The sequence below is a fragment of the Notechis scutatus genome, chromosome 5 (genome assembly GCF_049901735.1).
Source record: "Notechis scutatus isolate UNSWTSFEM ecotype Mainland chromosome 5, rNotScu1.2, whole genome shotgun sequence".
Taxonomy (NCBI): domain Eukaryota; kingdom Metazoa; phylum Chordata; class Lepidosauria; order Squamata; family Elapidae; genus Notechis; species Notechis scutatus.
In genome coordinates this window covers 39,999,901-40,026,305 of record NC_142013.1, presented here as the reverse complement: position 1 = coordinate 40,026,305, position 26,405 = coordinate 39,999,901, and the positions used below count along the sequence as shown (strand labels likewise).

Below are 26,405 nucleotides of genomic sequence, written 5' to 3'. Positions count from 1 at the left end.
TGGCTTTTATAGTTTGAACTGGGCCTAGAACATTCAGTGCAAGCATTGCAAGATAGCAATAATACTATTGAATTCATTTCTCCCTGTTAAAAGCTAGATCACCACATGAAGCTTCTAAGTTGTAGATAGCATCCTAAAAAAATCCTATTCAAAACACAGTCTAAGTATGAAGTGAGCATAAGCCTGAGTCTAAAAAGCAAAGCTCGGCGCCCTGACTACACCTTCTATCAACTACTTGAGCAGGAACTGTCAATCCAGGACCTTCCAAGTTGCAGATCTGCTTGCTTAGTGGGGAATGTCATCCAAGGTTCTCCATTGAGCTGGTCCGAGCATCCAGAGCGTGGGAGGTGCTTAGTCTCTGCTCGGATAGGCTGGGCTTAATTGATAGGAACCTGTTGCTCCTCCCTGGCTCCTCCCTAGCGTCCCCCAGTTTTAGCTCAGCCTTTGATGCGATAGGCAGCTTTCCTTGGTCGGAGCAGGAACAGTTTGAGGTGAATAGATTCTTTATTTACAGATTGGCTTTCAAAAAATTTCTCTCCAAAGTTTTCCTCAGAAGCTCCAACTGCAATTAGATAGAAGCAGTCGGAGCGATCACGGATCGCCACTGGCGTTCCGGCCGCATTTGCACCCATAAGGGCAGAGGCTTAAATCCCTGCCACTTTAATTCGGAAATAGTGCCTTTTTTTTTTCCAAAGTACGAATCTCCCCTAAAGTCGCAGCTCCCCAGATTCATTTCAAGATACCCATCTCAGGGGGCGGAAAACTTCAACGCCCTCCATTGCCAGTGGCCCCAGGGACTCCTCTACGCCTTCCCACCTCTCCCACTGATACCCAAGGTGATCCAGAAGCTGTCAGACGAGAGAGCAGAACGGATCTTGGTGGCACCACACTGGGCCAGGAGGCCATGGTTCGCAGATCTCAGGGGCCTGTCCATAGAAGAACCATGGAAAATTCCACCACACAAAATTCGGCTCACTCAGGGATCAATCCAACACCTGGATCCCCAATCGTTACAATTAGCCGCTTGGAGGTTGAGGGGAGACATCTCAGTCAGGAGACTTTCTCGACCAGGGTGATCAACACTATTCAAGTGGCTCGGTGTCCTTCTACGAGCCGTATATATAATGCCACGTGGACTATCTTCTATAAATGGTGTACCAACTCCAAGGTGGACCCATTTTCACCATCAGTGGCACAAGTTTTAGAGTTTCTTCAGGATGGTCTAGACAGGGGTCTCTCTCCAAATACTTTAAGATGACAGGTGGCGGCTATTGCCTCGGTGGTGAGCTGGGAAGGTCTAGCATCCATCTCCCACCATCCACGGATAAAGAGTTTTCTTAGAGGTGCCACGAATTTATGTCCACCAATGATACATTGTTACCCCACCTGGGACCTTAATAAGGTACCCACAGCACTCACTAGGAGTCCATTTGAACCTCTGAGAACTACTAGTCTCCATTTTCTTACATACAAGGCAGTGTTCCTCATAGCTATAACATCTGCATGACGTAACTCTGAAATAGCAGCTTTATCGGCCTGCAAGGACCTCTGTATCTTCCATTCTGACAGAGTGGTTCTTCGACCAGACCACTTTTGGTTCACACCAAAAGTCAATTCGACTTTCCACAGGGCACAGGAACTGATCCTCCCAAATTTTTGCCCAAGAGCTTCTCAGGGTATAGAGCATCAATGGCACCAACTGGATGTCCGCAGAGCTCTCCATATGTACCTACATAGAATGGTTCCTTTCAGGAAGACAGAAGCTCTTTTTGTATCCTTTCAGCCAACTACTCAAGGACAGAAGGTATCTCCTTCAACCATAGGCAGATGGCTGAAGGCCACGATAGCCAAGTCGTATGAGACTCAATCATTACCGGTGCCAAGAGGCATCACGGCGCATTCAACAAGGAGCGCAGCAACTTCAGCAGCCTGGGCCACGCAAGCTCCTATAACAGAAATCTGTAGGGCGGTGACATGGGTCTCCCCATCACCTTTCATTAGACATTACAAAATTAATGTATTTGCTTCTGCTGAGGCCTCCTTTGGTAGGAGGGTGTTACAACGAGTCCACTTGGACAATGAAGGGGTTCCAACACAGACGGAGACCCTCCTACCAGGCTTTGGTATGTCCCACTCTCTGGATGCTTGGAGCAGCTCAATGGAGAAAGGGCGTTGGTACTTACCTGATATGCCCATTCTGTGAGCTGCGACGAGCATCCAGCCCCAACCAATATCCGTCTAGCGGGGTCCTGTTCCGGCCAATGATAAATCTGACTATATGTAACAAACAAAGAAAAGCATGACAATGGAGAAGGCGGGGGTTGCATCACCTCATCTTTGCCAAAACTGGGGGACGCTAGGGAGGAGCCAGGGAGGAGCAACAGCATCCTATCAATTAAGCCCAGCCTATCCGAGCAGAAACTAAGCACCTCCCACTCTCTGGATGCTCATCGCAGCTCACTGAGAACAGGCATATCAGGTAAGTAAATACCAATGCCCTTTCACACCAGAAATTTAGGCTATTCAATCATCTACAACCAACAACTCAATCTTGCAGAGTTTTGAGATTGTTTTGACATTTTTATTTATATCCTGCTGTTATTATTTTTACAAATAACTCAAGAGGAGGAACATATCCAACAAAGTTTCCTACTCCTGTTTCCCCCACCAACAAGAACCTTTAAAAGTGGGGGAATAGTGTTAACAGGGATGTAATGAATGGCATATAGAATGGGAATAGAGATCTAATTTTTTCCCATTTTTTATGATGTGAAGGCTACCTGGACAAGAGACTTCCCAAACGAATCCTGGCAGAATTTCTACCAAAACAAGATAATGCTAACTGTACTCCAATTCAGCTATAAGGACAGAGCAAGAATGTAACCTGATGAAGTAACATGTTACATGAGTTGTATTACTGCCCTTGTTCTCTGTGTTATACAAGATATAAAGAGTGGAAATGTGCATTCACAGGCCACTATAATGAGCTTTATACTGACATAAGTCATTTGTTCTGAATGATTGTTGATAGAAGCATTGAGATTTCTATTCTATTAGTTCATTTACAAAGCTGTTTAAAAAGAACTTTTGAACAAGGAGGGATCAGAATAAGCAAGGAAGTAAAAAAATACTGAGTAGACAGTTTTTTGTATGCTTATTAGAAGCTTTTAAATGGAATCATACTTTCTGACAGAATATACGCAGCTTTAACTGCTTCATGACCATAAAGAATTAAATAGGTAAATATTTTTCCTTGCATCTATTAAAGAGAAAACCACAATGTGTTGCAGCTATTAACAGTTCAAGGAGAAATGGTTTCTATAAAAGCAACTGATAGATTGCCACATGACCAGGAAATCATATCAGGCATTCAATGAAGTGCTGTTTTAGCTTGTTCTAAAACTAGCACAAACATGAAACTTGTAATAATATTTTTGGTTATGCTTTGGAGCACTCATACAATCATAGTTTTGAAAGGGATGTTAGAGATCTTCTATTCTAAACCCTGCCTAGAGCATGAAACATCAAACCATCCCAGGCAAATAAATGTCCAATCATTGCTAATAAGTCTCCAGTAATACAACAGCAACAACTCTAGGAGTCAGGCCATTCCACTGTTTAGTAACTCTTATGTTAGGAAAGTATTCCTTATTTCAAATTTGAATCTCTATACATATTTTATCAATTGATTTTTGTTCTAACTTTGGGAGTTATGAAGAATAATTCCATAACCTTTGGAGATTCTCAGTAATCCAGGTCATGGTTGTCCCAAAAGTGCTTTTTTCAAGAGGCAACTGGACTTTCTTGATTTTCTTTGAAGATGTCTCACTTCTCATCCAAGGGCTGAAGAATTCCATAACCTCTTCCCTAAAGATAGTCTTTCAAAGATTGGTATTATGTCTTCCTTATACCATTCTCCTTAAATAAGATACATCATTTAGTTATTCCTCAAAGGATTTAGCCTCAAGCTCTTACCCTCTTTGTCACTCTTTTCTGCACTGTTTACCATTCCTCAGTATCCCTTTTGCATTGGATAATCAGAATAGGACCCATTGTTCCAATTTGCAGTATGGCTATTGCCACATAGAGCAGAACTGTCACTTCCCATGATCCCTACCTTTGTTGATGCATCCCACAATTGTGTTGGTTCTTTTGGCAGGTGCAAATCTACCCTGTGGGTTCATGCGTAAGTCCGAAGAATGAAGATCAAACCTCATGTGGTCTCCTGGGATGCCCAGATTCCTCTCACAAGTGCACCATCCATTTTGTACCTGTGCATTTGATTTTTCTTTCCTAAATGCAGAAGCTTACATGTCTCATGATTTAGCTGCATATTCTTGGATAAGATGAATCTTGACCCTGCATTCCAAGGTATTAGCAAAACTCTCCTTTTCAACCCAGCTCTATAATCTACAGATTTGACGCACATCTCTCTTATTACTTTATATTAAGATATTCAGGAAATGTTGATGAGTGCTGGACCCCTGAGTTATTTCATTGCTTATACCTTTCACCATTTAAGCATAGATTTATGAAGGACCCCAGTGGTTTAGTGGTTAGGACGCTGAGTCTTAGACCATTAAAGGTCTTCAGTTCAGCAGCTTGAGACCCAAGTAGCACGAGATGGAATGAGTTCCCATCATTTATCCCAGCTCCTGCCACCCTAGCAATTCAAAAGCATGTAAAAACAAGTAGATGAATAGATACCACATATAAGTATGTAGGAAGGTAACAGCGTTCCATGTTTCACTGTATGTTCTGTGCTGCGGCATGATGACATGCTGGCTACATGACTGCAAAAATATCTCTGGACAATGCTGCTCTTTGGCTTAAGGAATGGAGAAGAGGACTGCCCCCCTAAAGTCAGTCACAACTAGCAGCAGAAAACCCGCAGGGACACTTTTATCAATTAAGAGCCATGTTGTAGGCATGGATGTTCAATCAACTGTAAATTCAACTGGTAGTAGGCTCCTTCATCCCACATTCCATTTTATCATGAAGCAGGTTATCGTCAACTTTATCAAATACATCCAAGCATTCTCTTGATCTACTAGTCACTTTGTAGATCTTTTTTAGGTACATTGGCTAAAGAAAAAAAGCAGTAAGATTTCTCTGGTATAACTATGATATGATTTAAACAACCCATGCTGGCTTCTAATAATCATCTTGTTCTTTTTTTAAGTGCTTGTAAGTTCATTGCTTCATTACCTTTTTCAGGATTTTCCCAAGTACTGGTATCAAGTAGTGGAAAAACAAAAACTTAGATGAAATTATTTTAGTCCAAATTCATAAGTATAATGTTTTTACTACATATAATGGAGATAAGAGTTCTTCCTCCCTCCTTTGGTCTGAGTCACAAAGAATCCCAATGTATTTTATCTGTTATATGTTTAACATTATGTGAAAACACTGGCCTCTGTGTTTCAAGGTCAAGGAACAGGACTGGAATGGCTGCAAAATTGTGATTTCATACTTAGGGAAAAATCAACTGGGCAGATTTATGGTGTTAAGATAATATTTAATATTTCTTGAGGTAGCAAATGTCACAATTAATGATGCAAAATGTATATGGCATACCATATGAAGCCAGGGAAGAAGAATTTTGTTTTATTGTTTCAACTATGTTAAGTCTATTTTGGGAATTATATAAAAATTCTAGGATATTTCTCCATTCAAAGTAATAGATGCAACTAAAATAAGTCAATCTTACTTGACTGTAAAATAGACATTTACATTTAAATAAGTGTATACTTTAATAGTAATTATATAAAATTTCCTGTGTTAGGTCAAATAATGTTGTGCTATAAATTCGTAAGTACTTGCAACAATGAACATGCAAGCTACTGAAAGAAAGAGTAATATAAATTGAATAAACTAACAATAAATAAATTGCATATATCTATATCACTTTGAAAGCATTTTTGGGCCATAGCAATCCCATAATATGCTAGAAAGCTAAGCTGATTTATTTATAGCTCACCCATAATGTAGTTTAAACTACTGTGAAGGAGGGGTGGATGAGGGATCTGCATTGATGGCTTTAGTTGGTAGTTTGCTTGCTTTTCTGGCTATGGCTTCATGGGAAATATTTCCTCTTCCTCCTAGTCCCCAGCCTTATTTCCCATTTTAAAAAAGAGCCAAACAAAGCAAGGGTGAAATTGATAACTGTTTCAACCTGCTACTCTTCAGCAGGAGATACTGTAAATCAGCGGTGGTATTCAAATTTTTTTACTGCCAGTTCTGTGGACGTGGCTTGGTGGGTGTGGCATGGCATGGCAGGGGAAGGATACTGTAAAATCCCCATTTCCTCCCCACCCCACTAACCTGCTTTCCACCTCCGTTCTCCTGTGCAGGGCAACAAAAGAAGACCCAGCCGATCAGCTGGGACTTCAATCAGCTGGGACTCGGGAGGCAGCGAATAGATGGGGGTGGGGCCAACCAGTTATCTGAACTACTCAAAATTTCTGCTACCGGTTCTCCAGAACCTGTCAGAACTTGCTGAATACCACCTCTGCTGTAAATGTTCTTTCTGCGCCAACTCAGAAAGCTCAAACTGCCCAAGGAGCTGCTGATACAGTTCTACAGAGGAATTATTGAGTCTATCATCTGCATCTCTATAACTGTCTGGTTTGGTTCTGCAACCCAACAGGACAGACACAGACTTCAGAGGATAATTAGGACTGCAGAAAAAACAATTACTACCCACCTGCCTTCAATTCAGGACCTGTATACTGCACGAGTCAAAAAGAGGGCTGTGAAAATATTTACAGACCCCTCACATCCCGGACATAAACTGTTTCAACTCCTTCCCTCAAAACGATGCTATAGAGCACTGCACACCAAAACAACTAGACACAAGAACAGTTTTTTCTCGAAAGCCATCACTCTGCTAAACAAATAATTCCCTCAACACTGTTCAACTATTTACAAAGTGTACACTACTATTACTGTTAATCTTCTCACCACTCCTTATCACCCATCCCCTCCCACTTGACTGTTTCCTAGTATGATTTGGTTGTTGATTGTACCCTATGACTATCATTAAGGTACGTTATGATTCTTGATTCTTAACGAATGTAACTTTTCTTTATGCATATTGAGAGTATTTACACCAAGACAAATTCCTTGTGTGTCTAATCACACTTGGCCAATAAAGTATCCTATCCTATCCTATTCTATTCTATTCTATTCTATTCTATTCTATTCTATTCTATCCTATTCTGAAGCCCAGTGCACTGACTTTTTTGTTTCCTAGCTTCCCTTTCCTAAGGAATGGCCAATGAAGGAAGTTTTGATGCTCCAAAACCTGCAGCTGGAACAATGATTTTCACTCTTTGTTCTCAGAATTTCATCTACTCAGACATTTATTTCTACACTGCTTCAGTTTACTGCTTCTGTCCTTAAGCAGCTTACAAAATAACATAATCCACCACCAAACAATACATTAAAAAATAAACAACTCGCTGTAACACTTTCAAAATCTACAAAATGATAGAAGTGAAGACAATCATGGATATCCTAAAATTTTGCAGAATTAAAATGGACTGTGTAGAATATTCATACATTTTGTGTATTTATATTCCACCTTTACTTTGTATAAATAATTCAAAATGGTGTGTATACCTAGTACTCCTTTCTCCTCCTATGTTCCCCATAACAACAACCTTGAAACTTGAGTTGGCTTAGAAAGAATGACTGGCTCAAAGTCACCCAGTCAGTTTTTATGCCTAAGAGAGGACTAGAATTCAGTTTCCTCGTTTCTAGCCACTAAACTGATTTAAAATTATAATTTAAAAATAGCATTGTACAATTTTTATACATATCTAATACCCCCAACCACTCTCACCTAATAATCATAAACAGCAAACTATTTTCTAAATCACTGTTCAGTGATCTCCTTGAGGCTGCTGGACTCCCTGTTTAATCAGACATAAAACAAATCACTTGTCAAGGCAGAGGAGTATAAACTGGCTTTAATTACAATATTGTAACACCAATTAGAGATCTATCTATTCAAGGACTCAGTACTTCTTACTTCAGTATGACTCCCATGTTGGGATAATTGCTACTAATTAAGCTTAGAACTAATTAAGCCAAGTGATCTCATTTATATCCTCAAATATGACTTCCTGGAGTCCAGCAGGATGATTAAAAAATAAAAATATACTTTCTTTGAATGTTTGCTCTTTCATTTTGCTTTCATATGGGATATTTCCTCTGAATGTTTTCTTCCATTATGTTCTTTTCTTAAGTCTCCAAACTCCTCTTTTTTACAGGAGAAATCACTGCCCCAATAATGCCATTTATGAAAGTACATTCACTGAAAGTTGTAATATCTGTCATGCACTTTAGCTGAATCAAAATTTCAATTCTTGTGAATGTGAAAAGGTGATATTGTAAGAAATTACACAAAATTAATCCAGTATTCTATGTATTACCCAGTCATGTATTCTATGTATTACCCATGAGAATTCATTTTACTTTGGCACACAGAGCCTAAAGGAGGGGTGTCAAACTTGTTCACATCACGGGCATCATTGTGACATATCACAAATCGTTTTGCCTTTGCAGGTGGGCCTGGCCTGCATGGGCCTATCTGGCCCGCAAACTGCCAATTTGACAAGCCCGGCCTAAAGGATGAGATATGTATTTTGTATCCTAGAACAAAATACTTCAACAGTGGACTAAAAGAAAATTGGGCAGAATCCATAAATTAGTTCACCATAGAATTGAATCAATGCTAAATATTTCCAAATATAATATTTTTATCTACTTAAAATCAACTGTTTTAAATGAATAACACTAATTTGGGTATAATGTGGTTTAGCCATTCTTCATGGCTACAGCTTTCACACTTTACTAGAAGTATACAACTATGTTTTTAAATCCTTTTAATTATCTTTGTAGTGTTTTACAAATTGCAGAATTGGAAGAGACCATAGAGGTCATATATTTCATCTCCAGCAGCCAGCCCAAGGTAAAGTCTACTACGCAAGATGCAATCACTGCATTTTTGACAGATGGCAGCTTGTTCTTGTTTAAATAGACAACCTGCCACCTTCCAATGCTATCACTTCATTCAGAACAGAACTTAATATTTGGAAATGTATAGCTGAAGTGTGCTTTCCTACAATCTTTGTTCTAATTCTTCACTCTGGGACAAAATACAAGAAGTCTACTACATTTTTTTAATGGATGCCTTTCAAATACTTTAAGAAAAGTGAAAGCTGTCTATTTTCCAGAGGACCTAGCTGCACCTAGATTACATAATAATAATGATTGCACTCTGCAACAGATGGAATTTCAGGCATCAAAATATGATCTTGCCATAGCTGTAAATTTACTAGACTTTTCCACTGCTATTTATGTCATATGACTGCAATGGTGATATAGAAGTTCATTTTGTGTACTAGAACTCAGAAGCTGCAGGGTCAAATTCTTATTCAATCATCTAGCTCACTGGTGATCCTGAGCTATTTTTGTAAGAATGAGAGAAGGGAAATAAACATCATCTATGCATTTTGCTGTCCAACAGATTCTGTAACAGATTCTGTAAATACTATATTTGAGATGGATTCAAAAAGCTGACCAGAGATGATCTGAAAACTATATCACTAGGACACAAAACCATGTGACACTAGAGTCAGTGTGTTCTCTTTTCCACTACTTGCAAAGAAAGGACAACTGTATGGCATAATGCACCATTTTCTCTGCCAAGTATTCATCACTGCTTTGTGGAACTGATATCATGTATATAGACTAAAAGCTGTCCTTAGCTGTTAAATGGCATGCCACATGTTGCACGTTAAGAGTAATCCCATTTCTTTTATTTTAAATATAATCAGAAGTAAACATAGTGTATATGACTATTATCTAATCTTTAATATAATTGTTATAAATTTAATAACTTACTCCTTTTGCCATATTAACTATTACAATATCGTTAACAGCAAATTAAAATTTCTAGTGGCTACCTCTAAGGCTTTCCTCAGCAGGCAGCATAAGGCCTTGTATTACACATTGATAGGTATCATAGCCAAAAAGTATGAAGGCATGGTGTTGAACAAAATTGACTATATAAAACATTTGCAAGATGGTACAGAAGCCTGAAATCCAATGTACATTAACCAGGGATAATTGATTATTAAACAGTGGAGATTTTTTCTGAGCAGCTACATACAGAATTAGACTACATAAAAAAAAGATGGTACTATGGTTGATCTGGTATGCAACTTTGAACATAGTCTTCAAGGACTTTTCTTAGTAAATTTATCTCTTACATGAAAGAGGAACTTAAAACTTTACTAGACCTCTACTGGGAGAAGCTTAGATCTCTAATACTTTTTTCCCCAAACAGGAATAATGGAGTTTAACATAAAATAAATATCATCAGCAAAAAGGAATATCAAAAATGTGCCTGTAAAATGCTTCTCCATTAAATGAGTAATACCTATATAAATTACATAGAAGCATTGCCCATTTTTGTTAGTGTTAAATGTATTTATTAGATACAAAAATCATATTTAACATTATTTGAATCAAATAGCAATTCTACAATAAAAATTCATATCTATGAATACCTGTATCTATAAGACGTGGTATTCTGCTATTTACAATATTTGCATTTTTCTTTAAAGGCCACTAAAAATGGACATATTTATACAACTCCCATAGAAAGGACAAAGGAAGCCCCCAAAAGTTCTCCCTCCTTTATGCAGCCTCCAGTAAGAGCAACTGACTGAAGTGTCATAGCTTTAGTCTTGCCTTCTTCTCTAAGGACAGATAACTGCATATTTCAGGATTGCCCTTCCAGGGTTTGTGCTCAATTTTACATTCATGCATAAGCACATTTAAATTCCATTCAGGATTTTCAAAAGCATCATAATCTCCAGAAGTCAGGGCTTTCAAAATCTTCCTTCTGCTCACTGCATTTAATGTCACTTAATTGCATTTAATGTCAGAGTAAGCACTGAGTATCAATATATTCCATTTCTGAAATAGCCACCATTGTTTCTCCTTTCTCATTAAAATGCACCAGGACAAAGAACACAAATCCTGGGGAAATATTTGGCAGATCTTTTCCTTCAAAATGTGACTGACCGTAGGCAATGCATCTGAATAAATTTTCCTTTGAAGAAACAGATTTGCAACACACACATAGAGCTTCCTTGATAATCACTCAATGTATCATTCAGCAAGAATCACGCGAAATTTTATGTCCACTTAATCTACATCAATAAGACTTCAAATTGCTAGCAAAGGAACTGCTGAAAAAAATATCCTGCACATGAGTGGCAAAGGTCTGTCTGTTATAAAATGTAGTTAATAACAAGGTGTGCATCTTGTTTGTTTATTCCTAAGGAGCAATGTTTATCATGGCTGTCAGGGATTATAAAAATATTTCCATGCCTTGAGACAGCTTGATGGTATGGTGTGTAACTCAATGTGTAGGCAAATGTGCAGGTGGAACACTGAAATAAACAAGAAATCTTCAGTAAGAAGCTTAATTAATGATTTCCAAGGATGACAGAGAAAGTAAGTTCAAGACAGGAAGAGAATGCAAAGCATGAGGCAGAGACATTTCTATTTCTATTAGCATAAGGATACGCATAGCTGTGCCTGCTCCTGCATAAAGTATTTCATCCAGCATTATAACAGAAATGAGAAATTTACTTTTTTATATGGTACAGGTATAAGTTCCCAGCTTTCTTATTGCATCTAGTTTTGTGATACCAGAACTATTTTGAATTCAAAAATATATATCTAATTGATTAAGAACTTCATAAATTAATAGCATGTTAAATCCTATATATAAGCACCATGACAGTAAAAACAGACAAATAGAAGCAAGTAGACAAAGACAGACAGACAGACAGACAGACAGATGCCCACATAAATTTCAGTTTGCCTATTCAACTGCTGTAACTCCTACATTTTCAGAGCCTGATTCAGGATAGCCATGTTATCAGGCTGTTTTTCAAAACAACTATAAACAATCTGAGGTCTTGGGGCTACATGTGGCTCCCTAGATATCTTCCACAAATTGCTCCAAAATTAACATGCCAAATTAAGGAAAACTATTTATATAGAGTGAGTACACATATATTGATTGTATTTCATTGATTAATGTATTTTGAGTAAGATTTAGTCTAAAAATAGTTTTTTTCCCCTGCCCCAGGCCACTTGGGACATACTCATTTTTGCATGCTGGCAGTTCACTTGATGTTTAATGTCACCCTTATATGACAAAAACTTGAACCTTTGTTTAAAAAATAGGTATTTCAAATGGAGAATGTGGATCAAATATTCACCAAATTGGTCTGATTTATATTATTAAGATGTCAATGTTGATTGGTTGCAGTTGTAACAATCTGGTCTCATAGATACAATTAAGTTGTGATCTGGATTTAGTACATTTCATGCATCAATTTAAGTCTTTAGTTCAGCATTCCCAAATATATGTGCTACACAGGATTAGTAGTCTACCTCACAGTGTAGTTGTGATTATAAGCCAAAGATGGCAACTATAGTAGAATCATCTTTTCATGGTACTTTTTCTTTCTTTTTCCTTTTTTGCTGTGACCAAATTTCATGAATGCCATAAAATATGTCAAAGATATTGCCTACTAACACCTTGGAAAACCTGCAATCCACCTAATGCGCAGTTCCATCACTAGAAGCAAAAACATTTTGAAGATGCAAGTGCATGAGAATACAAGCTGACAAAGTTCCCTAAAACACAGCCATAGCATTGCTACAGGCTTTGGGATGAATCTTGCTACTCATCAGTGATGAGTGGTAGCAAGCAACAAAAATGGTTAAGGTTGCATGTAGTCTGATAACTAGGCTTTTGTCAAAGGATTTTGGGATAGAACTGATCCACTACAAAGTCCCAAAGGTGCTTTTTCAAGAAGCAACTGGACTTTCTGCTTTTTCTTTGAAGATGTTTCACTTCTCATTCAGAAGTTCTTAGATGAGAAACAAAACATCTTCGAAGAAAAACAGAAAAGCACCTTTGGGAGAACTATGACATGGATGATTGAGAATATCCATAGAACTGATATAAAATTATAACAGTTGTTATCAGTGTCTATCAGAGCTTGAGCAAAGCAAAGAAAGACTGGAGATGGAGGGAACATGGATTCAACTAAAAACTAAACACTTTTTGACATGTTGGGTCATCATTTCAGGCACATTTTCCTCTCTTGAATAGAGAAACAAAATGATTAAGGGCAAAACAGCAGTGGGACCAGGAATGACTTCTGACTTCCTGCCAGCTTAACTGTAGCTGACCACCCTCTGGCAGCCAATGGCAGGACCAGTCTACCCAGCCTCCAGAGGACTAGTGGAGGATTAATCTACCCCACCTCTAGGGCTGAAGGAGAGACTGGTCTTCCCAGGCTAGTGCAAGAGTGTCCTACTGAACCTCTAGGTGCTAGCACAGCAGCATAGTAGCAGTGAAGTGATGAGCAATTTCCCAAATTTTGATCCCGTGGGAGTCATGGATCCAGATTTTGAACACATTCCCTTTGGGGTATCTTGTTTTTTTTAAAAATGCCCTATGATGCACTGTTTCATCCAGCTAAATGTTACACAGATGAGAGTTTTAGTAGTATATAAAAAATCTATGATATATGCAAAATTATTTTCTATAACAAATGCTAAAAATATGCAGAATTAGGAAAAGGGCTTTCCACAATTCCTCCCATTGGTCCTAACACTTCCATATTTGTATAGGATAGTGGTTTTAATTACTACATATTAATTAGAAAAATATTACTACTGATGGCCAGTTCTCTGGATATTTCCATTTTCCCATCATTATGGCTTGAAGGAAAATTATTAGCTCAGAATAGGGCTGGTTCTTTAAATCTGTGAAATCTCATTATTTCACTTGTGAAACTGGCTGGAACTGATATTATTGTGCTTTGCTTCCTTTGCAAGACCTGAAGAAGGAGAATAGATTGGACTTCATTTTCAATCACTGTTGTATTTTAATGTACATTTTGTTTTCTTAATATAATTATCTATCTGCATTTGCACTGGTTGTGAACTAAACAGGTCCACTAGAAATATGGTATATGAATTCTATTGTTATTTTTCTTATTTCATTCAGGAAATGGAAAACTTGTAATACAATGATTATATAAGGAAATAATGTACTTAAAAGGCTAACTTATTTCCTGAAATGCTTATTAAATATGCATTCTAATATCTGGAACACTCTTCTACACATTACCAAATGCAGAAGAAAACATGAACAACTTTTGCTGTATTAATCCCTTGCGTAGATGTGTCCTTAGAGGAGAATGTTGCTATTACCTGTTGCTAAGGGTTATATGAAAGATATAAAAGTAGCTTTGTTCAAACACTTAATCTATGATGCAAGTAGCCTTTAAAAAGCTTTATCAGCAGCAAAATTGTATTGGCCAAGGACAAAATAATCAAGGAACCATATTCTTAGTGTAGAGTAAAACTATTTATTGCGAAACAAATCTTCTGTTTATCTTTACTAGTAAAGATAGGGAAGAACAATTGTCAGAAAAAATTATCAGGTGGTTAGGAAAGGTTTAACTTATCTTACCTTTTCTTAAATATTCATAGTAACACTATGCAGATTGAACTCAGATTAATTATCCTTAGGAATGAACACTGATTTCATTTGTGCTGTCTTCCTGATCCTGATTTGCTCCAGTCCAACTATTGCAATTTTAATTTTTAATTTTTATTTGTGTACATACATCCACACCACATATTAATTTTACCATCATTTTAAAAAATATGCTGTCCCATCCTGACATATCTATCCTTTTTGAAAAGTGTAACTAGATATCAAAATATGGGACAAAGATTATAAAAACACATTCTCTTAGAACATAGTTATGATATCTGGTTCTTGAAACTTCCATTTATTCCATATTTTACTTCTTCAAATTACTACATTTATAACAACATATTTAGACACAGAAAATACAGCTAATAGTTATATCAAAAACATCTCATATAGGAAACAATGCACACAGGGCACTCATCCTATTTAACTAGGGTTAAATAACATGACCCTGTTTTCCTTCATTTTCCTTTCTGGTGTCCTGACAAACCGTGTGGAGATACCTCTGATTTCCTTCACTTCTGCTGATTAGTAATTCTGCGGGAATCATCACACATGAATCTGTCCGCTTTCTGGTACAAATTACAGGATTCAAACATTGTACTGTACCTGCCATAGTTCATGATGTAACAAAAATCATTTCGTACTACACTGTATACAAAAGAAGAAGAAAACATATTGGTAATACCTTTTCAGGCATAGTCATTGTCTGGCCACTATCAGAAAGCCAGGCATGTAAAGTATTTGTTATGGGGAGAAGCAATTCTGATATGAGCATGGCATTTCTTTTGCTGCTAATAATGAACTTCTTATGCAAGTATTTTTGCAACCTGGGACTTTTCATAACTTGGAAACTGTAGTATGCAGCTTCTAAGAGACCAGAGGAGCTCAGTTTTGCTTTATTTACTACTAATTACCAGTAGTAAGCCTCAAAACCACCAGCAAATCTCTGAAAAACAGCCATCACTTTAGGGAGGTACACTTCTAGATGCATCCAAGAATAGTATGAATAGTGCATATGGAAAAATCCTTTCAGTGTCTATCCAGTTCAACTAGGTGGATAGGGGAACCTAAATAATGCTATTTTAAGTTTCCTCCTCCTATTTTCCTCACAACTACCCCATGAGGTGAGTTGGGCTGAGAGACAGTGACTGGCCCAATGTCACCCAGCTGGTTTTTCATGCCTAAACCAAGACTAAAACAATCTATTGGTTTCTAGGCCAACTCTTTAACTCCCACAGCCAACTGGCTCTATAAAATACACCCATTTTATATTGAAATATGCATACTGTGTGAAAGAATTAGCCTCTATTTTGAAAAAAATAGGCCTGAAATGAAGAAGTAAAGAGTTAATTTTGTACTACTAACTTGCCTCAGGTTATACCTGGCTTCTAGGACCTAACCCTCATCCACCAGAACATACTGTCTCTCCCACAGGCCCAGTGAAGCAGAAAAAAAGAACACTGCTTCAGCAAAGATATCTGAGTACACATATACACATGGTAGAGCAAACATCATCAACAATAATAATCTTTTTTCCTGTATATGTGTATGCATATTCGTAAACGGAAACAAATAGAAGACGAGCAAAATAATATGGTTGTTCCATTTTGCAAAGCATTAATATTCTACACAGCATAACAAAGTTTGTGGCTTGAATGTCTGCTAGACAGGAACTATGTTGGTGGAGCAGTCTGGTTAAAAAAAAAAAAAAAAAGCCCTGTTGACTGTTAACTCTAGTCTGCCCAGAATATTAATCAGAGACATGCAGATGAATTTATAAATCATTAGGCAAAATGATCATCACTGCTGTTCCTGCAAATTTTTAAAAATAGTGCAGGTAGTCCTCAACTTATGACCAAAACTGAACCCAAAATGTATGTTGTTAAGTGAGAAATTTGTTAATTTTTGCCCCGTTTTATGACTTTTCTTGCCACATTTCTTAAATGAATCACTGCAGTTGTTAAACTAATAACATGGTTATTAAGTGAATCTGGTTTCCCCACTGGCTTGTCAGAAGGTCACAAAAGGCCATTATATGAGTCCTGGACACTGTAATTGTCATAAATGTGAATCAGTTGTCAAGCATGCAAATATAAATCATGTGACGGTTGTGTAAAAACGGTCATAAATCACTTTTTTTCAGTGATGTTGTAACTTTGAACAATCACTAAATGAACTGTTGTAAGTCGAGAACTACCTGTATTCAGTTTATCTATTTATTATATTTATATCCAATGTAACCTGATGATTCTTGCCAACCAACATTGTCTATTTAGCTTCTCTTTTTTTATTTCCAGTTATAAAATTGCCACAAGAGCTGAATGACAATCACATCAACCCTGTTTCTCCAACAATATGGCCTTCCCCAATAGGAAGTCCCAGCATGTTTTATAGGCATGAAATGAAATTAAGCCCCTTCCCCCAAATTAAGGCCTATATTAAAACATGCGAAATGGGGGGAATGGTGGTGGGGGCTTGACATTAGGAAGTACTTTTGTTGCACACCTGGATATGGTGCTGCCTGCGTTGACCCCGATACAAAGTGCCCCACCAACACTGAGGTCAACATCCAAGCCATCGCCGCCCAAAGATGCAAGGGGAGGAAATTAAGTCACCCCTGAAAAGACGGCCTAGCCATTTTTTTCGGGGCTCAAAAAAAAAAAAGACCCGGCCTTATTATATGAGAAACACGGAAGATACTTCATTGGTGAGTCTTAACTGTAATCTTTACAACACTTTACAGCATCTTAGGCAGTTTTCTATGAACTAGTGTATTTACAATATGGCATGTTGGAAGTCTTCTACAAACCAGCGTTTTCCAGGTGTGTTGATGTGAAATATCCCTCATCCCAAGCAGTAAGACCCATGCTGGCTGAGAATGATAGGAATTATGATAGGAATTATGGTTATCTTGCGGCCATTAAGATGGAGAAAGCCACTTTATGAGATACACTTCATTCTAACAATCTGGACTACAATTTATCAAGGAGCCGATCTAGTGCTATTGTTAAGGTAAATACAGGAACTTCACAGGAACAGTAAGTTCAAGTCAACTAGCAGCAAAAGACACCCACTAGGTGATTTTTGAGCAGTCATTTCCTCTTCGCAGAAGCAAAGCTATGTTGTGATGGTGCTGGAGAATGAAAGAGGAAGGCTATCTAGACTGCCTTTTGCTTCTGAATAAACAACAGGACATAAATCAGATAACATGGAAAGGAAGTACTTGTTCTACCTCAGCTAACTAATCAGTGAATTTATTATTGTTAAAGTGAAGATTGAGTCTGAACAATCACTTTGAAAGAGTAAAGAGACATAAAATCTAGTACAAGGGTTTCCTTTTACTTCCTTTCAAATCTACTTTTAGGAAAACAGCAGTATGAAACTTTCAAATGGTTTATGATCTTGCTAACTCCAACATACTTTTTGGGGTTTCTTTCCTACGTTAGGGGAACCATCACCCTATTTTTATTCTCCTCTTAACACTTCTTGGCAGCATTTATTTTCAGTCTGCTACCAAGGGGTCAATTAGTACATTACTGTTGTTCAGCTTTGTGATTTACCTAATAGGAACTAGATTGACATTAAATAAGAGCCATGAATAGATAGCCAGCATTACAGGCTACATTCAAGCAGGTGGGAATTCTTAATGGGAAACAATAATATACGACATAGACTTAGCTAAGAAGCTTTTTAATTTTTTTTTTAAAAATCCACATTTTCGGCATATTTAACCATTGTAAAAGAAACAAATGAAGTTGTCAGATGCTTTCATCAGGATAAAATCAGTTGAAATCAACATCCATTCTGCTTTTAGTTTTATGTATGCAGTATATGTTTTCTTGGAAAACAGAAATAATATTGTAGATGGCATTGGCTGAAAATTGTAGCCTGGAGAGAGAAAAAATTAGAAAAAACACATAGAAGTAAAATATCTTGATCCAGGTGATCAAAATTAAAAAACAACAACAGCGTTTCTAAAAATGTTTTGTGTAGATATGTGGATGTGTGTATACCACCTGGAGACTGCCAGGAGAAGTCCCTCCGGTTTTCTTGGAAAGGTTTCGAAAGTGGTTTGACAGTCAGTACTGCTTCCAGGTTGAGAGGATGGATCTGTCTGGGCCAGGGTCACCCAGATGGCTTTGTGCCTAAGGCAGAAATAGAACTCAAGGTCTCTTGGTTTCAAGGCTGGTGTCTGAAGCAGTACACCAAACTGGCTGTCTATTTCTAGTGAAACAGTTTTCTATTCCAGCTGAACAAATTCATGGACCAAAACCTATATTGCACTATAAGAAGAAAGCATGTACCTATACTCAATATTCCATTATTTTACTGAGTTACAAAAGTTACTTTCTCCAGTAGATAAATGATACGTTTCCACATTTTTCTAAGATATTTATGTAAAATGTTGCCATCACAATATAGTTTTAAAGGGATGAAGGATATGCCTGCTATTAGAACAAAAGAAAAAAAGTCACTCTAATATTAGCAAGTACATTAATTTTCCTTATTAACAGTGTCTGTCTCATGGAGGAAGTAAACTGTTGGAAAATGTACCTCTGAAGTCTTTGAAGTAAAATATTTCATATTTGAGGATTGCTTATTCTGACACAAATCATATCCATGCGAAACACTTAAAATTAGATGCACATTTAATAGTATTATCTATATGAGAAAAGTGAACACAAGTACCAGACAAAATGCAACAATATCTAGAAATGTTATGAGCAACAATAGGTTGCTAACGTAAGAGGCAGAGAGATTGAAGATCATTGCTTTTTCATTACATTTATGCCACAGCTTCTTCTGAAGTCTTCACTCACTTTTTATAAGCACTATCTTCCCAGTTCTCTTCATTTGTTAAATGTACCAATCCCTTTCCACAAACAGTAGTGTCACTTTTATTGTCAACAAGTGACAAATGATCCTCTTTTATGTCAACATTTATATTTAATAATGGTTATGAAGTTAACTGAGCCTATACTGGAATCGCCCACTCATCCTATATTCAAACTCCTATTGTGTATTTTCTTCTTCATAATGTATAATTTTGCTGAGCATATTTTAATCTATGTAATTTCACCTAGATTTCTTCAAATAAATAGTTGAAGCTTCTTGATGTGTGCAATGAAAAATATACAATCTTTATACTTAATAGCATAGGTAAATGTGCAGTTTTGGTGGCAGAGATATTAAAGCATTACATTTAAGACCACTGTAGTGCAAGCACATTCACCTCTACAGGTCTTCTATCCAGGTAAACTGCTCCCTTCTCTCTCTATTGTTGATCTATTCCCCCCGCAACATGCACTCCTTCAAATATTCTAAAATTTTTCTACTGTACTTAGAAGTACATTTAAATTTAATATTATTTATAACTCTGCCTTGCCTCACTTCACAGGATATTATTGACCACCCTGATCATATTGTAAAGTTTCCTAAAATATGTGGGCTACATCCAGTAACACAAATACTATCAAAGAAAATATACACGTGGAAGGAACACTAGGAGCAAAGCTGGACATTTCTGCTTTATACTTTGCAGAAAGAGAAGGAGCCTCCATTTTCCTTGCTAGACTGAGGAGGGTCTCAGGGCAATTTAATCTCCCTCCCCCTCTCTCCCATCCTGCTTAGATTCTTTAACACACACACACACACAAATGTTCTCCTTCAGGCCTTGGCTGGAAAAGCATGATCTCCTACACACACACACACACACACACACATTTCTTTCTCTGTGTGTGCTTCTGTATGGCTCATGTTGTATCAGCCTTCTGAACATCTGTACCATTCAAGACTTTTTTATGTATTTCCAAATTCTTGTTATTTGTCCCCAAATAAAACATGCTACAATGATGGCATATGATAAAAGCAGAGACCTTAGGAAATTCACTTCAAGCTTCAGTTAAATGTTATCACGATTTTAAAATGGACTGAAAATACACAAAATAAGGGTAATTATTTTTTTAAAGGGAGTGGTAATTCCCTTTTAGCTTTTTAAAGACTACCTTAAAAGCACAAAGTTACATCCACAAAAGCATCCGTACAGTATGAATAAACAGTTCTCTTATATTGAGACCATAACATTTGGGAAGCAGTTTAAAAAAATGATAAATAACCTCATTTCTTAAATAAATGTTTTTTTTATCTCCCAGATTCATAATTGTTCTTTCCTCCCTCTCTTCCATAAAATAAAGCTTCCTTGCAAAATTATTTATGCTTCCACTACATTAAAAAAAGACACAATCTGTATGCAACAATGACAAAAGATTCATGATCTTCTTTTTCCTGGCATCTCTCTCTCTCTTTTTTTTTTAACATATGTACAATTAGAGAGGCGGGTGAAAAATTCCAATTTCTCCTCCCACCCCATTCTCAGTTTTAATCGTCTGGTAAAGCTTCAAAAAGACACAGTAGACAAGACAAGAAGCCAACAGGTGGGGGGGGGGGGATTTCAATTTTTTAAAAAAGCTTTGTGTCCTTTATCCAAGCGATGCACTTGAGCTATACACCCCCTTCCTCCTTTTTTTTTTTTTTAATTAAAGACAGTTGAACGTGCTTTCTGAAATGCGATTTTTAAACACAAGTAGTGAAACGCCGTGACAAGTTGGACCTTCCCGAGAACATCAAAACAAAACCGTACCACGGAACAATTTACACGGGTGGGCGTGATCCTTTATTCCTTGAAACTAGCGCACACACAAGGGGAAACCGAGCCACGGGGGGGGGGGGGGATGGCTGGGATCGCCATCCCTATTGGGAAAAGTTTCGGACTGCCTCTTCCCTTGCTGTCCTCCCGTCCTCGTCCCACCCTCCTTCCCTGCCCCTAACACTCCGGTCGGAGCGCTCGAGCCGTGGGGTAATCGCCCAGCTTTTTAGTAGCAGAGGCGAGCAAGAGCAGCAGCCACAGAGCCGGGCTGGATCTTGGGTAAAGGAGCCACACTCGCTCGGAGCCGAGAGGGCTGTTGCTCGCGGCGGCCAGCCCAGCAACCTCTGGAGCTGTGAACGAACGAACAAACACACACACACACACACACACCGCGGTGGGGGACGGGGGACGGGAAAGGGAGAACCTTTAAGCGCCGAAGCTGCGAGGCAGAAGCCTCTTGCTTTTCCGCGCTCCCCTTTCCCCCCCCAAACAGCGCCCTTTCTTTTCCTCCGGGGCTTCGCCCAAAGACGCGGCGAGGGAGGAGGCGGGGAATGGGGCGACAGAAGCGCAATTGCAAGTAATAATAAACAGCGCCAACCCAAAGCTACTTCTATCGCAGACGGAACGAGCGCGCAAGGGAGGGAGAGGGGCCACGCAATCCTGGGCTCCCTTTCTGAAGGGACCGGCCGCCTGCTCCCGAGCCCCGGTGCTCTAGCGTGCCCCCCTCCCGCCCCTCTCTCCATGCCAAGCCTGGAGAGCTCAAGGCTGCCTTGCAAAGAAACCCAGCTTTGTGCTTGTGTCTCTGTTGTGGCTGCTGCTCCTGTTGCCATCGAAGGAAAAATTGTAGCCTGTCTCTTACCTTTGCCTCTTTCTCTCAACACAATCTTTCTCTTTTCCCTCTCCCTCTCTCCCTCTCAATTTCTCTCTCTCCCTCTCTCTCTCTCTCTCTCTCTCTTTTTAAATTGTGTGTTATGAGGAGAATTTCTGGAGAATCATTCCGCCAAGGAGAACGAGGGGGGGAGGGAAGTGAAGAGAAATAAACAGAAAAGGCAACCGACACCCTTTCTCTGAAGTCCTTTGGTCTCCTGGCACCAAGACACCAGGACAACATCAAAGCGACTTAGGGGGAATACTTTAAGGTCCTATTGTCTGTTCCAGTCTGCTCTCTGTTTTCTTCTGCGTCCCCCTCTTGCTGCCGTAACACTTGGTATGGCCCATGCATTCATGCCAAGTAGCTTTCACACATGGAAGCTTGTCTCAAGCAATTGCTGACAAGCCACAAACAAGACATTCTCCCTCCTTTCTCCCTCCTCCTTCCCCTTCCTCCTTTCTTCAGAATGCAAACTAAAACTCCGGCGACAGGCAGGCTTGGCCTACACGCCCCCCCTCCTTTACGAGCACACAGATACACATGCTCAGCTCACTGCTATACTGGTGGAGTTAAGGGGGGGGAGACCAGGCTGAGTTGGGGGCAGGGAGAGAGATGTCTGCCCGTGTCCCAATAAAATGGCAGAGAAAGACAGAAGCTGCGCACACAACATTGCATAGCATTTTCTTTATTCAGTTATGATGAGGGAGAGAGATTAAAGAATTAGAAACTGGGATGGGGACGAGGAAAGCAAACTCTTGCAGTGTATTGTGCATATGGAGGAGTAATATCTGAAAAATTTGTGTTTCAATCTCATTCAAATGAAAGTGTGGATATATGTGCACATACTATAAATTTTATATATGCATACATACTCAGAAAAACAGATTGAACAGCAGGATAATACCTTCGCCTTCAGTATTATTGATACCCACAACATTCATAAATTTACCTTGAACATCCACAACTATGTTTACATTATGCCAAAGTACAAATGTCCATACGTTGGTTCTGACTTCATTTACGCATTTTCAAAAGAACCAGGAGATATATGGGTGCAGTATTCAGAAACAGTGATTTAGAAAAAATGCTGAGTGAACTTTAGAGACAAAAATAACTCCAAGCCATAATCACATACATTGATCCTGAAGCAACACATTGTGCAACAGAAGCTCCTACAAAAACTCTCAATTGTTCACATTGTTCTAATGAAAGGAAATCATAAAAGAGAAGGAGGTCACTCAAGGTCATAAACAACACTACTAGCAGAAAAGGGGCTAAGGTTAGCACACCTTTTACTATCTGTTTATTGGTTATCACTTCCAAAGAGAGTAAAAGGAAGCACCAGTGTAAAATTTGATTGAAACTAAGCATGCAGAATTCAAATATGATTTAATCCAGATTACATTCAATCAGTTTCACAGAATTCTGATTTTTTAAAAATGCGATTCCAAGCTCTTTGGAAGATGACAAATAGATAAAAGTGCAGTAAAATTTATGAAAGGTACTTTCAGAAAAAGGATTTTATTTAAAATATTATGCTTCCATAATTGAGCCCTATGGGATTTCTAGGAAAAGACAGAAATAGAAATTATGCACCATGAAATTAGAAACAATAGTCAATGGTCACACTCATGTAGAAAAGAATGTCTACTTCTCAAAAAATCACTTGAATCCAAACACAACTTTGTGGCAGAACTGTAAGTATGTTTTCTTAAACCTTCCTACCAAGTCCCAGAGCATAATAATATTCAATAAATATCTTTACTAAATATGCACAGATATCACTGCCTGACTGGGAGATAATTCTACAGCTTAGAATAAAGACACATTGGTTAATAATATGAATGTGTCATATAATATTAAAGGGCTGAACAACAGAAGAAGATGTATTAATGCATTTCCATGTCATGTATTGTAAAGCTTAATAAATAGCAATAGATAAAAAGTATATGTCTAATTATTATAGATTATAAGGGTAATATAAAAACTTTTTCCTCAAAAGTTTTTCCATTAGAAGATACAATAATAAGCTGCCACCAGTTTAACTGAACTTTCTGGTGGCCAAAGTTTGTTCATCTGGAAAACTTTCCATTCAGCCCCAAGAAAATTCATGAAATTAAAACACCTTTAGGCCAAAACCCAGGTAAGAAATCTTTCAAATATCCTGAAACACAAAGGATAGCTGTGGAACTACGTTGTCCTGCATGAGGTAAAGGTTGTATGTGGTCAAAACTCCAGATAGAATCTCTCAATATATAAAAGGAGTTTATTAAGAAAAGGGAAATACAAGAAAGTAACAATCACAGAAACATAACTGCAAATAGAATCTAAACAGTGTAATTAAACTCACTATTTAATGATTCATTGAGTGTAATCTTTCATTTCAGCCTATGTTCAGAGTTCGTTGCAGAGTATAAGTCAGTGTTTCTCAACCTTGGCAGTTTGAAGATGTGTGGATTTCAATTCCCAGAATTCCTTAGTCTGCCAAGATTGAGAAGCACTGGCCTAGTTGAAAACAGATCATTATACAGTATTTGTAGATAGCACCTCTCCCGAAACATGATTCCTCTTCCTGTCCCTTTTTTTCTTCCATTTTCAATTTTACAGAATATCTAAAATAAATGGAAGCAATATATTTTGAGGACATGGGCTATTTCTTTGACTTATCAAAGAAAATACTCCACTTGTGACATCCTAGATCTAGAATTTAATTTCCAACAAATCTGGAATCATCTGCTAGTTATATCCAATTTTAATAAAAAAAATTCATGAAATAGTAAGAGCATAAATCAGTTATGGACATTGTATAAACGGTATAATGTTGGATAGGCTGTTTTCTGGAGAACCAGAAGCAAATGTTACATAATTGGCTCCCTAAACATGTTTAGGAGTATTGTTATCCTATATCAGGGGTGTCAAACTTGTGTTGTCACAGCATTGTCATGTGACTTATCTTGACTTTTTCCCCCTTCACTAAACCAGACATGGGCGTGGCCAACGCATGATGCATCCAGCTCATGCACCGCAAGTTTGACAGCCCTGTCCTATATCCTCCCTGCCTCCCCCACCAGCAAAAAAATAAAACTGTGTTTTTTTACACCTTGAAGTCAGCTATACAAAAAATTGGACATTAGATGAATCTCAACATAACTGCGAGTTATATTTGAGGATGCCTTGTGAACCAATAAAGAAACTTTGTATGGAAGCCTTTGTAGAGTTTAATCTGTCTGTCTTTATATTCAGCTAGTAATTAAAGGACAGAACAGTAAAAGAATAGTAATCTTTCATCCCATAACGAAGGAGGAAGGGGGTGAGGCACCAGCACGCTGCTGGGCTCCAGGCAAGAGTGAAGGAACCTCCCCAAACCCAACCAAGGGTCAATTCAGTGACCAATCAGGATTACAGATGTAACTCTATATTGTTTTAAAGGCTCAGTTCAAGGTTTTACTCTGGGAAATACCCTGTTTCTCCAATAATATGGCCTCCCCCAATATGAAGTCCCAGCATGTTTTATAGGCATGAAATGAAATTAAGCCCCTCCCCCCAAATTAAGGCCTATATTAAAACATGCGAAATGGGGGGAATGGTGGGGGGGGGCTTGACATTAGGAAGTACTTTTGTTGCACACCCGGATATGGTGCTGCCTGCGTTGACCCCGATACGAAGTGCCCCACCAAAGCCGAGGTCAACACCCAAGCCGTCACCGGCCACCCGAAGATGCAAGGGGGGGGGGGAAATTAAGATGGCCTAGCCATTTTTTCGGGGCTCAAAAAAAAATAAGACCCAGTCTTATTATATGAGAAACACGGTATTTAGTGATTTAGAGCTTTTCTTCTTTGACAGACAGTTTGGTTTTTATAAACTTGCCCAGACAGCATTTATTCAGATGATTGTCTTCACAGGTATGCATTTCCCTACACCTTTCTAAATGTATAATTTGCTTCTATTCTCTTGACATTTTAGAGATAAGTGACACAGATGTTTTAATTTACCTTTTAAGGATTGTTAGTGAGTTTCAAAATACTTTCTCTGTGACTATTACTTTTAAATGATTCTTTCCTTGTAAAAGTTTTTTGGTGCACTACTTGTCAAAACATCTAAATACAATGTAATTCAAATGGTCCTCGGCTTACAACTGCAATTGAGCCCAAAATTTATGTTGCTAAGATATTTGTTAAGTGAGTTTTGCCCATTTTATGAACTTTCTTGCCATAGTTGCTAAGTGAGTCACTGTAGCTGTTAAATTAGTAACAAGGTTGTTATATGATTCTAAT

At 38.2% G+C, this 26,405-nt stretch overlaps 1 long non-coding RNA gene across 1 annotated transcript in view; it reads left to right on the top strand.

Moving 5' to 3' along the window:
* Positions 1 to 26,405, top strand: part of LOC148130449 (uncharacterized) — a 484,585-nt gene that overhangs the window by 425,150 nt on the left and 33,030 nt on the right. The window lies entirely within an intron of this gene.